Source organism: Mirounga angustirostris, unplaced genomic scaffold, assembly GCF_029215605.1.
Source record: "Mirounga angustirostris isolate CCGP_5_RB_7025 unplaced genomic scaffold, mMirAng1.0.hap1 SCAF_11, whole genome shotgun sequence".
Taxonomy (NCBI): domain Eukaryota; kingdom Metazoa; phylum Chordata; class Mammalia; order Carnivora; family Phocidae; genus Mirounga; species Mirounga angustirostris.
Window position 1 is genome coordinate 118,441,592 of NW_026991719.1, and position 15,066 is coordinate 118,456,657.

At 34.7% G+C, this 15,066-nt stretch overlaps 1 non-coding gene across 1 annotated transcript; it reads left to right on the plus strand.

Annotated features, from left to right (window-relative positions):
• Positions 1–755: 755 nt before the first annotated feature.
• LOC123851757 (U6atac minor spliceosomal RNA) lies at positions 756–879 on the plus strand. The gene has a single exon (XR_006792699.1). It is a non-coding gene; the product is annotated as a U6atac minor spliceosomal RNA (small nuclear RNA).
• The last annotated feature ends 14,187 nt before the right edge of the window (positions 880–15,066 follow it).

Sequence of the window (15,066 nt, forward strand, 5' to 3'; positions counted from 1 at the left end):
TATTAGTTATATATTGCTGTATAACAAATTACCCCCAAATTAGCACCTGATCATGTCATACAGTTTTTGAGTGTCAAAAATCTGGGAGAAGCTTAGCTGGGAGGTTCTGGCTCAGGTCTGTTGTGAGGCTGCAGTCAAGAAGCCCACCAGGGTTACAGTCATGTGAAGACTTGATTGAGCTTGGAGAATTCACTTCTAAGCCTACAGACATGGATATTGGCAAGATTCTTTGGTTCCTCAATAGATAGGCCTTTTCATACAGTTGTTTACTATATGGCATAGGACTTCCCCCAGAATGAGTAATGAGAGAGAGACAGAGAGGGAAAGAGAGAGAAAGTTACAGTATCTTTTATAACATAATCTCAGAAGTGACATGCAATTACTTCTGCCACATTTTATTGACCACACAAGCCAATCCTGGGAGATACACAAGGGTTTGGATACCAAGAGGCAGAGATCACTAGGAGCCATTTTGTTGCCTGGCAACAAGTACATATCTCAATATCATCTTTTTTATTCAGAGTTTCCCATGATTAGAAGAGGATAGTTTGCAATTTCTCTTACAACATGATTGGTATTGTTATTATTGATATTATTAGCATCATTATTTATAAATTAAGTCATTTCACAAGTGCTTGCTTTATTTTTACCTTATTTCTCATTATACCCTTCATGCAATGTAACTATTAGTGTGAAATATTGAAATGAGGTCAGATCCTCCAAATAAATAATCCTATGTTAAAAATCTGTTTTCGGTGTTAAGAAAGGAGAGAAGGTTAGCACTCCCCTTGACAAGAGTGAAAGAGGCCCTCAGGACCGACAACATGCATATGGTTAAGGCATTGCCATCTACTTCAAGACATCTAACCTTCATTTTTTAGAAGGGGTTCAAACTTAAGTGACCATCAACTTAATATAGACTGCTATATGCATAAGATGTTCTATATGAGCCTAATGGTAACCACAAATCAAAAACCTGTAATAGATACACAAAAAATAAAGGGAAAAGAATCCAAGCATATCACTAAAAAAGCCATCAAACTACAAGGGAAGAGAGCAAGAGAAGAAAGGAACAAAGAACTACAAAAACAACTGTAAAACAAGTAACACAATGGCAATAAATATATATCTATCAATAACTACTTTGAATGTAAATGGACTAAATGCTCCAATCAAAAGACACAGGGTAATTGAATGGATAAAAAAAGCAAGATCTGTCTGTATGCTGCCTACAAGAGACTCACTTCAAACCTAAAGACACATGCAGATTGAAAGTGATAGGGATGGGAAAACATTTATCATGCAAATGGAAGTGAAAAAAAAAAAGCTTGGGTGGCAATACTTATATTGGACAAAATAGATCCTAAAACAAAGACTGTAACAAGAAATAAAGAAGGAGGGCGCCTGGGTGGCTCAGTCGGTTGAGCGACTGCCTTCGGCTCAGGTCATGATCCTGGAGTCCCGGGATCGAGTCCCGCATCGGGCTCCCTGCTTGGCAGGGAGTCTGCTTCTCCCGCTGACCCTCCCCCCTCTCATGCTCTCTCTATCTCATTCTCTCTCAAATAAATGAATAAAATCTTTAAAAAAAAAAAAAAGAAATAAAGAAGGATACTACATAATGATGAAGGGAACAATCCAACAAGAGGATAAAACAATTATAAATATTTATGCACCCAACATAGGAGCACCTAAATACAGAAAGCAACTATAAAGGAGGACATAAAGAACATAAAGGAGAGGGGTGCCTGGGTGGCTCAGTCGGTTAAATGGCTGCCTTCGGTTCAGGTCATGATCCCAGGGTCCTGGGATTGAGTCCCACATCGGGCTCCCTGCTCAGCGGGAAGTCTGCTTCTCCCTCTGCCCTCCTCCTTGCTCGTGCTGTCTCTCATGCTCTCTCTCCCAAATAAATAAATAAAAATCTTTAAAAAAAAAAAAAGAACATAGAGGAGGAAATTGTTAGTAATACAGTAATAGTAGAGGACTTTAACACCCCACTTATATCAATGGATAGATCATCCAGACAGAAAATCAATTGGTGTAGCCATTGTGGAAAACAGTAAGATTCCTCAAAAAATTAAAAATTGAATTACCATATGATATAGTAATTCCAGTACTGGGTATTTACCCAAAGAAAACAAAAACACTAATTCAAAAAGATATATGGAACCATACATTTATTGCAGCATTATTTACAATAGCCAATATATAGAAACAACCCAAGTGTCTATAGGTGAATGGATAAGGAAGATGTGTATAACACATATATACATATATATATGTATATATATACACACACACACAATGGAATATTTTTCAGCCATAAAAAAGAATGAAATCTGGCCATTTGTAACAACATGGATGGACCTGGAGGGTATAATGCTAATGAAAAAATGTCAGAGAAAGACAAATACCATATGATTTCACTCACACATGGAACTGAAGAAACAAAACAAATGAACAAACAAAGAAAAAAAACTAACAAAAAACCAGACTCTTAAATACAGAAAGTGAACTGGTAGTTGCCAGAGTAGAGGTGGGTGGGGAATGTGTGAAATAGATAAAGGAGATTAAGAGTATACTTATCTTTTTTTTTCTTCTTATATTTCCACTTTCCTACTATACTCTTTAGAAAATATTAGATAGTTGAAAAAAGAATATAACACTGTATTTTCACTAATTGGAATTAAAATAAAAGCTTAAAAATAATCAGGGGGAGAAATCGGTTTTTGATTTTGTGCAGTAGTTTTTGCCAGATGGAAAATTTCACTGTTTAGGAGATAAACTATCAGTATTTTCCTTTTTTTAAAATTTTATTATGTTATGTTAGTCACCATACAATACATCATTAGTTTTTTTCAGTTTTAACATTTTTTAAAATTTTATTTTGTTATGTTATGTTAATCCCCATACATTACATCATTAGTTTTTGATGTAGTGATCCATGATTCATTGTTTTCGTATAACACCCAGTGCTCCATGCAGTACATGCCCTCCTTAATACCCATCACCGGGCCAAGAGTATACTTATCTTGATGAACATTGAGAACTGTTTTGAATTGTTGAATCATTATATTGTACACTGAAACTAATATAACACTGTTATTTATACTTGAATAAAAAAGAAATGTATAAAAATGATAAAATGAATAAAATAAAACTATTCTGTTCCCTGAAAAATAAAATAAAATAATAAAATACAATGAGGTGGTTTTCAAATATTTTAATCTCATGTTTAAATTCTATTTATATGACTTGCTAAAAATGGGATTTAAAGAGTTATAAATGATTTCAGTGAGTGAAGTAAGGTGATTAAATAGAATATAGACATAAGTGATACTTATGTAATATAAACACTTAAAATAATGTAAAATAATTAACATAGAAAAATCTGGTTTCAGTATAAATTAGCTTTGTATCATAAGTATGTTATTTAAATTTTCCCAGCTTTATTGAGGTGTAACTGAAAAATAAAAATTGTATATAGTGGGGCACCTGGGTGGCTCAGTTGGCTGGGTGTCCAACTCTTGATTTTGGCTCAGGTCATGATCTCAGGGTTGTAAGATTAAATAAATCTTTAAAAAATTGCATATAGTTAAGGTGTGTAATGTGATGATTTAGTATACATATACATTGTGAAATAATTACCACAATGAAGTTAATTAACACATCCATCACCTCACAGAGTTACTGTGTTTTTGTGTGTAGTGAGATCACTGAAAATCTACTCTCTTGGCAAATTTCTAGTATACAGTACAGTGTTATTAACTATAGTCACCATGCCATACATTAGATCCTCAGAAATTCTTGGTCTCTTTTTTAAAAGATTTATTTATTTATTTTAGAGAGAGTGGCGAGGGAGAGAGACAGAGAGAGAGAGTCTCAAGCAGACTCCCCACTAGAGAGCAGAGCCAGATGTGGGGATTGATCTCAGGACCTGATCTGACCTTGATCATGACCTGAGCTGAAATCAAGAGTTGGGCGCTCGGGCGCCTGGGTGGCTCAGTTGGTTAAGCGACTGCCTTCGGCTCAGGTCATGATCCCGGAGTCCCAGGATCGAGTCCCGCATCGGGCTCCCTGCTCAGCAGGGAGTCTGCTTCTCCCTCTCCCGCTCCCCCCTCTTGTGCTCTTTCTCTCTCTCACTCTCTCTCTCAAATAAATAAATAAAATCTTAAAAAAAAAAAAAAAAAGAGTTGGGCACTCAAACGACTGAGCCACCCAGGCACCCCAGAAATTATTGATCTTATAACTGAAAGTTCATACCCTTTGTCCAACATCTCCCATTTCTGCCACCCCTTGGCCCTTGGTAATCACCCATCTATTCTCTGGTTCCATGGGTTTGGCTTTTTAAGATTTCAAATATGTGAGATCATTATTTATCTTTCTGTTTCTGGCTTATTTCATTTAGCATAGTGTCCTCCAGGTTCATCCATGTTATACCAAATGGCAGGATCTCCTTTTTTAAAAAGCTGAATAATATTCCATTGTAAATACACAGACTGCATTTTCTTTATTCATCCATTGACCAGCACTTATGTTGTTGCCATATCTTGGCTACTGTGAATAATGCTGTAATGAACATGGCAGTGCAGATATGTCTTTGAGATACTAATTTTATTTCCTTTGCATATGCAAAATTGAGATTACTGATTACATCTGATAGTGGGATTACTAGAACATATGGAGATTCTATTTTAAATTTTTATGGAACTTCCCTACTCCTTTCCATAATGCTGGAATAATTCACATTCCCACCAACAGGCACAAAGGTTTCCTTTATCCACATCTTCACTAATACTTGTTATCTCTTGTCTTTTTGATAATAGCCATCCTAACAGGTGTGAGGTGATATTGCATTGGTATTTTGATTTGCATTTCCCTGATAATTAGGGTTGTTGAGCACCTTTTCATATGCCTGTTGACCATTTGCATGTCTTCCATAAGGAAATGTCTATTCACCCCTTTGCCCATTTTTAAATTGGATTACTTATATTTCTGCTATTAACTTTTAGGAGTTCCTTATATATATTGGATATTAACACCTTATTGCATATGTAGTTTGAAAATATTTTCTCACATTCCATGGGTTGGCTTTTCATTTTGTTGATTGTTTCATTTTCTGTACATAAGCTTTTTGGTTTGATGTATCCCACTTGTTTAATTTTACTTTATTGCCTGTGCCTTTGGTGTTGTTTCCAAAAAGTCATTGCCACGACCAATGTCAAGGAGATTTTCCCCTATCTTTTCTTCTAGGAGTTTCACAATTTCAGGTATCACATTTAAGTCTTCAATCCTTTGAGTTAATTTTTGTGAATGATGTAAGATAAGGATCCAATTTCATTCTTTTTCATTCTTTTACATGTGGATACCCAGTTTTTCCAACACCATCGATTGAAGAGACTATCATTTCCACATTTTGTATTCTGGGCATTTTTGCCAAAGATTAGTCGACCATATTATGTGTAGGTTTATTCCTCGGCCCTGTATTCCATTGTCATATATGTCTCTTTTTATATGTCATATATGTCTCAAAATTTTGGAAGAGTTTGAGAAGGACTGGCATTGATTCTTTAAATATTTGGTAAAATTAATCATGAAGCCATCTAGTCCTGGGATTTTTTTGTTGAGATGTTTTTGATTACTGACTCAATCACCTTACTTGTTTATGGCAGTACCATACTGTTTTGGTTACTATAGTTTTATAATATAGTTCTAAATCAGGAAGTATGATGGCTCTAGCTTTGTTCTTTTTTTCTCAAGATTGCTTTGGCCATTTGGGATCTTTTGTGGCTCTATATAAATTTTAGGACTGTTTTTCTTTTCTATTTCCATGAAGAATGCTATAGGAATTTTGATAGGGAATGCATTAAATCTATAGACTGCTAAGATAGTATAAATGTTTCAGCAATATGAATTCTTCTAATCCATGAACACAGAATATCTTTCCATTTTTTTGTTTTCTTTAAGTTCTTTCACCAGTGTTTTCTAGTTCTCAGTATGGCTCTTTCACTTTCTTAGTCAAATTTATTCCTAAGTATTTTATTCTTTTTGATGATATTGTAAGTTGTGTGGTTTCTTAATTTCTTTTTCAGATAGTTCATTGTCAATGTCTAGAAACACAACTGATTGTGGTATGTTGTTCTGTATCCTGCAAATGTACTGAATTTATTTATTTTTCATGGAATCTTTAGTGTTTTCTTTATATAAAACCATGCCATCTACAAATAGATAATTTTACTTCTTTCTTTCTTATTTGGATGTCCTTTATTTCTTTTTCTTGACCAATTGCTCTGGCTAGAGTTTCCAGTACTATGTTGAATAGAACTGGTGAAAGTGGGCACTGTTTTTCCTGATCTTAGAGGAAAAGCTTTCAATCTCTCTCTGTTGAGTATGTTAGCTGTGGGATTTGCATGTGTGGCTTTCATTATGTTGAGGTATGTTCCTTCTTTTTTTAAAAAAAATGATTTTATTTGTTTAAGAGAGAGAGAGTGAGAGTGAGTAGGGGGAGGGGCAGAGAGAGAGGGAGAGGGAGAGAATCTCAAGCAGACTCCAGACTGAGTATGGAGCCCAACTCGGGGCTCAGTCTCACGACCTTGAGATCATGACCTGAGCCAAAACCAAGAGTCAGATGTTTAACAGACCAAGTCACCCAGGTGCCCAGAGGTACATTCCTTCTGTACCTATTTTGTTGAGGATTTTTATCATGAAAGGATATTGAATTTTGTCAAATACTTTTTCTGCATCTATTGAGATGATCATGTGATTTTTATCTTTCATTCTATTAATGTGGTGTGTCACATTTATTGATTTGCCTATGTTGAACCATCCTTGCATCCCAGGGATAAATCCCACTTGATCATGGTGTAAGACTCTTTTAATGTGTTAACCAATTCAATTTGCTAGTATTTTCTTGAGTATTTTGCATTTATATTCATCAGGGATACTGGCCTGTAGTTTTCTTTTCTTGTAGTGTCTCTATCTGGCCTTGGTATCAGGGTAATGCTGGTCTTATAAAATGAGTTTGGAAGTGTTCCCTTCCTTCAAATTTTTGGAAGAGTTTGAGAAGGATTGGCATTGATTCTTCTTTAAATATTTGGTAAAATTAATCATGAAGCCATCTAGTCCTGGGATTTTCTTTGTTGAGAAGTTTTTGATTACTGACTCAATCACCTTACTTGTTATTGGTCTAATCGGAATTTCTATTCATGATTCAGTCCTGGTAGGTTGTATATTTCTAGGAATTTATTTATGTCTCATTGGTTATCCAAATTGTTAGTGTATAATTGTTCATTATAATCTCATGATCTTTTATATTTCTGTGGTATCAGTTATAATGTCTCCCCTTTCATTTATACTTTTTTATTTGAGTCCTCTCTTTTTTTTTTGTTAGTCTAGCTAAAGGTTTGTCAATTTTGTTCATCCTTTCAAAAAACCAAGTCTTAGTTTCATTAATTTTTTTCTGTTGTCTCCTAGTCTCATTAATTTTTTTCTGTTGTCTCCTAGTCTCATTAATTTTTTTGTTGTCTCCTAGTCTCTATTTCATTTATTTATGCTTAAATCTTTTATTATTTCCTCCCTTCTGCTAACTTTGAGCTTAGTTTGTTCTTCCTTTTCTAGTTTTTTTGATTTGTAAAGTTAGCTTGTTTGAAATCATTCTTTAGACTCTCACAGCCACAGTGAGGGAGATGTTTTGCTCGTCTAGAGACCCATCTGGAGATAAGCTCCTCCATGCCCCTGAAGGAAGGTCAGCCAAATTCAATTGAATTGCAGAGCCTAAAGGAGCCCTGTGATTGGCTCCAGTCCCACTCACCCAGGGCCAGGGATATTCTTGCCTGACTAGAAACCCAGCAGGTGGAATGTCCATCATGCCCCTGGAGGTAGAACTGTAGACCTTGGTCCCAGCTGTGGACCTTGAAGTAGCCCTGTGCTTTGAGTCTAGCCCCTTTCAACCGTGTCTGAGGGCAGTCATGCCCATCTAGGGAGCTACTCAGTGACCTGGTGGGAGCTGTCCCAGGGACCTGGTAGAAACCACACTAGGTCATGCATCTGATAAGCCCTCTAACCACAAACTTCATTGTAGAACCAACAGGTGCCACATGACCTGGTTCCAACTCTGCTCCACTGTAATCCTGGAGTCAATACCATGTGTTCAGGGAACTGACAAGAGAAGGCCTATCTGTCAAATCCAGTCTGTAAAAACTTGAAGAAGCCTTTGCTCTTTCAAATGCACAGACACCAATGGAACGTTACATGTATCAGGAAGCATTAAGCAAACATGACAATACCAAAGCAAATTAATAGAGCTCCACTAACTGAACCCAAAGGAATGGAGATATGAATTGCCTGACACAGAATTCAAAATAATCATCTTAAAGAAGCATGTTGTTTAAATTTTGATGCTTAGTTTTAATTTCTTAACCTTTAAGAAGGAATAATAATTCCTCTGCTGTACCATGATTTATGAGGATTAAATGTTGATGGATATAAAAGACCAGGCAGAGTGCCAGGTACATAAGTGCTCAGTAAATGTGAGCCATTTTGATTACCATCTAGCCAAATATTCCTGCTCACATTTCCCCTCTATATCCCATGCTTTGTGGACTCCAGGCTTTTTCCAGGGCTCACTCTGCCAGGAATATAGTTTATGCCCCTATGTATACTCACATCATTTCCAGTCTTCGAGGTCAAGTTCAAGTTTTCTTCCCTTCTTCCTGACTCCAAGATGGAGATTATTTCTTCCTTGAATTCTCATGGCACATCATCTTTACATTTATTATGGCACAGAGTATTTTCTGCTACATATTATGGCTACTTGTGTGCATATCTAATTCCTCAATCAGCCTATAAATTCTCTGAAAGAGGATTATTTGTCCTATTCATCTTTTATCTCCCATAGAACCTATTACAGTACCATGCATTTATTAGGAACTCAATAAATCCTCTGTGAATAAGGTGAAATGTCAAAAAATAAACCTAAATTCTTTTGGTTGATCTCTACTATATTTTTTCAGTTATCCCTTTAGTAAAGTAAAAATATATGATTATAAAAAATATTGACTTCAAAATTATTCTTTTGACCCCTTTCCTGACATCCCCTTCTAAGGTTCTGCTAATTCTAACTTTTGCAAATATTTGGACATGTGTTCAGATGCTGTATGCTAAACCACACTTTTCTCAAGAAGAATGTAAATCAGACAATTTATCATCCCTGCACTTTTGTCTTTCTAACCATTGTAGTTTATACCTCCAGCACTGCATAAACAGATTTTTCTTGGGTGATTTTAATAAGATTCCAATGTCTTTCTATCATTGTGTAGCACCTTTTCTGGACATATTTAGGTATAGTCAATTCTCAGGTACAGGCTGGTAAATCATTTCATTTTGAGAGCTAACACCTGCATTTTCTGCTTTACTTCTTGCTTTACAAAATCTTCTCTTGATAGCTAACAGGCCTTATTTTAATTGCCTGCTATGTTGACAACTCATACTATTTATTCTTTGATTACATGCAATGGAGAAGTGCTTCAAAAGGAAAACACTTAAGTCTCTACCCAAAGAAAGGCTTAAGAAGATGCAGGTGAGCTTAGGGTGAAGTTAAAATGAAGAGCTTTTACCAACATGGAACAAAGACAAAATGCATAGAGGTCAATCTTGGGAAACTAGACAACTTTTCAGGATTTCGGGATTTTCTATGGAGTCATTCCCATTAATTTAAATTCTAAGTTATGCAATAATGGAAGAATTAGTAATGTGACTTTGTTTTGCAATGGGAAATAATTTGGAAGACGAGAAAGGGAAAATGGTAGTAATTTTATTTATTAAGGCACAACATTTATGGGATTTAAATTAAGCAACTTTAAAACAATGTTTTCTGTACCTGGATGCTCCTGAAATTCTCATGTGTATATGTGATAATGAAGATATGATGTAATCATATGCATAGTTGAAAGAAGTGGGATAATATTCTCTAGTGTAAACAAAATAATGAATATTTCCAAAAAACACATATTTGTTTCATAGACTATTAGAACTGAAAGGGACCTTACAAGTCATCAGACTAACCACTTAACTTAACATTTAGGAAGACCAAGTACCGTAGAGAAATAACTTTCCAGTAAGCAGCCAGTCAGTGATAGAGCTAGTGCACAAAACTTTTCCTGTCTATAAAACTGCGCCTAGTGCCCTATGTATCTCTTTAACTGCCTATTTGATTAAATGATTAAATGTTTTTTTTAATTTCTTTTTATCTTCCCATGGGTTGGAAGTTATATGTTCTATTTATATGCATAGCATGTACCCTTAAATTTTTAGCATGCCTAATTAATCTAATGTCTAAAGTTAGCCAACACTTCTTTCCTCCTCTGGAACACTATAAGGACCTTAGAATACTTAGGCAAGCAATTTTGGTCACCTAAACAACAGGCATTCTGTCCTCTTTTTTCTTGCTAAAAGAACCATGGTTTTATTCAAATATTGAGAAAAAATAAGTTCAAAGATGGCGAGTCTATCACAAGGTGATAAATCATGATTAGTCTAAGTGAAACAGGAAAATAACATTCTCTTTGCCAATGATTGATTGTGGCCAATGGGATATGTGTGCCAGTTGTGGCCAATGGGCTAATAGGAAAAGCCTGTTCTCAAGCTACTGGAAAAGATGTCTTGACCTGATAAAAAGATGGAGATATAAAAGAAAATATTTTTCAATCCCTTCTTTCTTTCTGCCTGTGAATGTGCTTGTGTGAAATACTGTACTTGAGTTATTCTGACCATGAGGGAAAATAGCAGAGATGTACTATAGAAGAAACAGCAGAATGAGGAAGAAAGCTAATGTCCTTAATGGCATAATTGAGCTTCTGCGCCAACTCATGGACTATCAACCTCTGGACTTCATGATATGCAAAATAATAATTATTTCCAACTGTTTAAGGTTCTTTTAGTAAAGTAATTAGTTATTCCCAAACAAAACCAACTTAAATCATTTGAATCTTTAAGTCACCCTTACATCTGATGTGTTATTTTTATACAATATTTTAGTAACTTTCAGTATTAATGCTTTTTTTTAGTCAATACTTACTTAGATTAACAAAAATGATAAACCATTTCTTTGTTGACCATGACTTCTTGTGTCTCATTGCTTTCGGGCTTCAATTTTGTCCTTCATGAAGTACATCTTTTACTATTTCAGTGGTAGTCTGTTAGTGAAAAATTCTCAGTCCCTGCCTGTAAAAATATTTATTTTGGCCCACTCTTGAATGATAATTTATATATGTATAAAATTCTAGATCAACAGCTATTTTCTCCTAACATTTTAAGATACTATTCCATTGTCATCTGACAAGAATTGTTGCTATTGAGAGTCAACAATTAGTCTAATCATCATTTCTCAATAAGGGTTTGTGTTTTAAGATTATCTCTTAGACTTTGATATTTTCTAATTTCTTTTTTTTTGTTTCAAGTTTTTATTTTAATTCTATTTAGTTAACATATAGTGTAATATTGGTTTCAGGAGTAGAATTTAGCGATTCATCACTTGCATATAACAGCCAACCATCACCCATTTAGCCCATTCCCACCCACCCACCTCCCTCCATCAACCCTCAGTTTGTTCTCTATAGTTAAGAGTCTCTTATGGTTTGTTCCCTCTCTTTTTTTTTCTCCCTTACCTTATGTTCATCTATTTTGTTTCTTAAATTCCACATATAAGTGAAATCATATGGTATTTGCCTTTCTCTGACTGACTTATTTTGCTTATCATAATACACTCTGGCTCCATCCATGTCATTGCAAATGGTAAGATTTCATTGTTTTGATGGCTGAGTAATATTCCATTGTGTGTGTGTGTGTGTGTACATGTACATCTTCTTTATCCATTCATCAGTTGATGGACATTTGAGCTCTTTAAATAATTTGGCCAAATTAAATAATTTGGCTATTGTTGATAATGCTGCTATGAACACTAGGGGGCATGGGTCCCTTCGAATGAGTATTTTTGTATCCTTTGGCTAAATACCCAGTAGTGCAATTGCTGGATCATAGGGTACTTCTATTTTTAACTTTTTGAAGCACCTCCATACTATTTTCCACAGTGGCTGCACCAGTTTGAATTCCCACCAACAGTGTATTCTCTGAATCCTCACCAACACCTGTTTTTCCTGTGTTGTTAATTTTAGCCATTCTGACAGGTGTGAAGTGATAGCTCATTGTAGTTTTGATTTGTATTTCCCTGATGATGAGTGATATTGAGCATCTTTTCATGTGTCTGTTAGCCATCTGTATGTCTTCTTTGGAAAAATGTCTATTCATGTCTTCTGCCCATTTCTTAACTGGATTATTTCTTTTTTGAGTATTGAGTTTGATAAGTTCTTTCTATATTATGGATACTAACCCTTTATCAGGTATGTCATTTGCAAATATCTTCTCCCATTCAGTAGGTTACCTTTTAGTTTTGTTGATTGTTTCCTTTACTGTGCAGAAGCTTTTTATCTTGATGAAATTCCAATAGTTCATTTTTGTTTTGTTTCCCTTGCTTCCAGAGACATGTCTTGATATCCTCTAATTTCATTTCATTGTGTCTAGGTGTGGATTTATTTTTTTTAATACTGCATGGAACTTGATGTATTTCTTGAATCTGAGAATCAATGTTTTTTCAATTGTGAAAAGTTTTCAAATATGATATCCTCAAATATTCACAATATTTGAAACCTTACTAAACATGTCAGACATTCTTCTTCTTCTTTTGAATCTTTACATCTCTACTTCATAACTGTAATCTCTTTAACCTTCTGTACTTTATTCTAGATGATTTCTTCAGAACTCTCTTTCGTTTTTAAAAAAGTATCTCTTCATCTTTTGTTAAACTGTTGCTTTAAAAAGTCTATTGAGCTATAAAAAATTCTATACATATTATAGTAAAAATTATTTTTACAAGTGTTATTGGTATTTTTTCATGTCAAAATGAAAGAGTTTCTCTTTCTCATATGCACTGTTCTGAAATGTACTCATAACTTCTTTTATGTCTGCCATTTTAAACTTGCTTACTTCTTTCTGATAAATGTAGTATTTGAAGTTATTATGAGTTTAATTTTTCTTTTTGTTGTGACTGCTGACTCTTCCTCAGTGGTGGATTATTACCTCACATGCCTTGAAATTTAGGTTTCAACCTATTTTCTTTCAGCAGATAAATCCTACAAGTCCTAGTATGAATGTGTACCCCTCCAGAGAAGTTTTGATTTTGCTTCTGCCTGGAAGCATCACCGGACTTGAGTGAGTTTTTAATGTTAATTTATTAGCTTGGTAATTCAAATAAAATGGATATTAAACATTCAAATTCAAAGTTAATATGTGGGCAGGCTCATCATTACAAGATTATAGGGGAAGCTTATTCTACAGTTAGTCCAAGCTGAGATATACAAGTGTCCTTCCCATCTCTCTTGGAATATAAATAGGTATTGTTATTTTTCACAATTTCACTGAGTTTGTAATCCTTTGAGAATTCCAACTGTATGTCATATTATCACAAATTCAATTCCCTTCGTTACAAAATTCAGTGTTACCATTTTCTTATACTTGTGGAACCCTTATGATACAAATGTTGAAAAGGGGTAACACAAGAAAGACCCCATTCAAAATGCCAGTGATGTCCCCATTGAGGAACATTGGCTTAGGCCAATCACAATTCATCCTCTGGGGCTGGGCACATGGCACCTAACTAAAGCTAGGGTTCTTTTAGCAAGGAAGAAGAAGATGGCTGATGAATACGTAAATACCAGTGACTACAATAGGAGGGACCAACTATTGAGCAACTAAAATATATCAAATGCTCTGCTAAAGCAATCTATATACATTAAGTCATTTTTTTCTCACAGCAAACTTGCAAGGAAGTTTATGATTATCTCCATTTTTAGGTGAGAAGACTGAGCCTCAGTCTGAGAGAGAGAAATCATTTCCCTAAGTTCATATAGCTAACAAGTGGTTTCACCCAGTTTCAAACTCAGTTTTCATAGAAACTTCATGTATCCATCAGAAAAAAACCCACAAAACTTGATTTCTATGTTTATGAAGCATACACAGTGCAACAACTATCTCCGAATTTCCTTCCTCAAGTTGATAAGTGACCAACATAGAAAAATTCTTGATGTCCCATGGAATTTAGTTCCTCATTGATTCTTTCAAGAGTGGTGATTATTAAATTGCTGAGACCATCCCTGAACCAGTTACAACTGGTTTTAGAATGAATTCTGACACCCAGCTCTGTTTTAAATAACCCACGTTTTCAATATCTAGTGTAAACAGGGTATTTTTACTACTGATATTTGAAAAACACTTTTAAAAAGCCTCAGAATATGAAATATGCTGTAATACTGTATATATCGGTAAATTACATTTCCAGTTTGTCCTCAATTTCAAGAAAATCCTCAGCCAAATAAACTAGCAAGCAAATAAATCACTTTAATTATAATAAATGGCAGTTTCTCTAAATATATTCTGGCAGCAAATAGCTTCTATTATTGACTTTTGCAAGAGTAATTTAAGGGGAAATTATTCTCAGTAAAGTTGGGGATGCCTGGTGTGAACTGCTATTCCTCATCTATGTATATTATACTCCATTTAGATTCCTGCATCATGGAAAAACTAATTTCCAATTTTAAGGCACTTAAGCTGATATATTTATTATGAAATTATTCATCTTATAAATTATCTTCTTCATAGTGCCTCATTGGCTAAATTTAAGATTGCAATTTTCTATAGTGTCGATAGAAAATCATGGCTCAGGTCAGAAAAAAATTACTGCTTTTCTAGAATGACAATAATATATCAACATATTAAAATGAGATAAACTTTTGTTGCAGTTTTTCCATTAGTATGGAATTTTTTCCCATTAGAAACATTGTATACATAGTGACAATTGATTAAATATGTTAGTTGTCTTGTGTGGTAAATAGAGCATGGGATTCAAAATCAAGATGACTTGTCTTTAAATCCCAGCTATGCTGTGCTAGCTGTGTGACCTTTGGCAAATTATTTAACACTTACAGGCTTGAGTTCATTCTTCAAAAAAGATACACTATT